The sequence below is a fragment of the Myotis davidii genome, unplaced genomic scaffold (assembly GCF_000327345.1).
Source record: "Myotis davidii unplaced genomic scaffold, ASM32734v1 scaffold158, whole genome shotgun sequence".
In the NCBI taxonomy this organism is placed as follows: Eukaryota; Metazoa; Chordata; class Mammalia; order Chiroptera; family Vespertilionidae; genus Myotis; species Myotis davidii.
In genome coordinates this window covers 608,155-610,514 of record NW_006289390.1, presented here as the reverse complement: position 1 = coordinate 610,514, position 2,360 = coordinate 608,155, and the positions used below count along the sequence as shown (strand labels likewise).

The 2,360-nt window shown below is 48.1% G+C and overlaps 1 protein-coding gene across 4 annotated transcripts in view; it reads left to right on the top strand.

Moving 5' to 3' along the window:
* The first annotated feature begins 6 nt into the window (after window positions 1–6).
* KBTBD3 (kelch repeat and BTB (POZ) domain containing 3) overlaps window positions 7–2,360 on the top strand; it is a 28,039-nt gene continuing 25,685 nt past the window's right edge. For 2 of the 4 annotated variants that reach the window (XM_006761470.2, XM_006761468.2), the window contains exon 1: window positions 7–97. The gene's annotated coding sequence lies outside the window, so the exon portion shown is untranslated. The other 2 variants (XM_015562435.1, XM_015562436.1) reach the window with 2 other exon arrangements.

Below are 2,360 nucleotides of genomic sequence, written 5' to 3'. Positions count from 1 at the left end.
CGGGAAAGAGCTAACGGGACAGCGGCGCAAACCAATCGCAGCCAGCCCTCCGGAGGCAGAGAGACCGGGGTGGAGACTTCGGATGCCGCGGTTGCAGGTGGGTGATCTCTGGGGTCGGACCGAGTGGGGTGATGGCGTCTTATTCCAGGAGACCCCCGGGGCCCACAGGAGAGAGGATCCCCCTGGCCACGGCTGCCTCTGCCGCTCCTTCGCGTTCGGGACCGGGAGAGGTTCCCGCGTCTGGGAAGGGACTGCCTGGTGCCGGTTGGACTTGCCTTCCTCCCCCAGCCCCCACCCCCTTGGTTGGACCCCTCTGCTCACCTAGGACTCTTCTGCCCCCAGGAGCCCAGTGGGGCCGAGGCTGCCCCCGAGCCCGAGCCGCTGGGCTGCTGTTGACCCTTTGTTCTCACCATCAAGTGACTCAGGCTGCTCTGCGATTGCCAAGCCTGGACCAAACCCCGGGGGAGAAAACTGAGGATTCTCTCGCTCAGGCACCGATGGGTCCACGCATCACAGGTTCTTGCTCTAAAAGCCGCAGAGCCGAGTTAAATAACTGCAGCAGCCCTTCCGAGCTACTGTCTCTGCTCAGTTATTTTTACTGATGTCTCTGCTCCCACAGTTGTTCCAGGTAGACTGTCGGTGACTCCTAGGACAGCCCTAGTGACCAAAGCCCCTCCCGGGGACTGGTCCAGGGGAAAGGTGATCTCTGCAGATGATGCCAATGCCTGACTCTGTGGTTGGTTCAATGCTACACACACGGTGAGATTCAGATGCCCTTCTTCCTTCGGTTGCCAAGAAACGCTAATAAAAGGCCAGCAATAGGAATGAACACAATCGTACTCTTTAACGCGGGTTGTGTTCTGTTTGCATCGATGCCTGTTTCCATTAGCTTTTCGTGGTATCATGAGCCCCCTTCAATACTTTGCAGATAAATGGGTTTTTGAACACACACATACACAAGTGTGCAAAGAGCTGTAAAATGAATTCCTCACTTGATATATGAGTTTACAATACAAGTCCGTGGCAATGTGTGATATTTAAGGTCTGCTTACCACCTTGCAGAGTTTACAGTCTGGCAAAGCAGATAGATAAGGCACGTACAAAAATGCTACAATAAGAAAAAATATAAAGATATGTAAAGTATAAGGCATTCTACTTACTAATACTTGTTTTAGCGGGGTGAAAGAGAGGACCTTGATTATAGTGGTTTCTGCTAACTGGAGGTGAAGAACTATAGACTTTTTTGTTTTTATTGATTTCAGAGAGGAAGGGTGAGGGAGGTAGAAACATCAGTGATGAGAGAGAATCATTGATAGGCTGCCTCCTGCACACCCCCTACTAAGGACAGAATCTGCAACCCCGGACATGTGCCCTTGACCGGAATCAACCCAGGACCCTTCAATCCATAGGCCGATGCTCTATCCATTGAGCCAAACCAGCCAGGGCACTATAGACTATTCATTAAAGAAGTTTTTCTCAATTAGGGTGTAACAAATGGGATGATAGCTAGATGGGAATAAAAGGTCAAAGGATATAGTTTTGCTTGATGTTTATTTAAAGATGGTAGGTACTAAAATTTATACATTGATGGAAAATGTCCAGTAGAGATGCAGGAATTGTTGATGTAGCGGAAAGAGGGGTGTGTGTGTGTGTGTGTGTGTGTGTACCACTCTAAAGTTTATTACAGAATGCAGGACTTTGTATTGTTTTTGCTGTATTTGCAGTACCTTGGATAGAGCTTGCCACCATATTAGCTACTCCGCAAACTTTTTAAATTTGTTGAATAAATGAGTAACTTGGACTCGATTTTGCTTACCTTCTTAAAATTCATTCTTCAAACATCAGCCAGAACGATACTTAAAAATATAAGTCAGATTTTGTCACTGTTCAGTTCAAAATATTCTGTGATTCCAGTTGCACTTAGAATAAAATTTCAGGTTCTTGTGGCTTATGGGATCCTGCATGAGGTAGCACTGGCCTTCTGGAGTCCTATCTCACCTACCTCCTAGCTCTTGTTAACTATATCCCAGTGATGAAAGTGATAGGGGTGACTTATAATCTAATAGATAGGGCACCTACATTAATCTGAGAAATAATCATTTTAAATCTTAGGACATATACTTATGTGAATAGGGGGTTAAGTTTTTTGTATGTGAACACATTTGTTTACTGGGGGGATGAGGGGGAGCGGGGAAAAGGGTGGGGGAAGATCCCTGCGCCCTTTCGCAGTCCAGGAGCCCTCGGGGGATGTCAGCCCGGCTTCTGACTGAGTGCATTGACCACCAGGCGGCAGCTTCTGCATTGAGCATCTGCCCCCTGGAGGTCAGTGCACGTCATAACGACCGGTCGTTGTGCTGGTC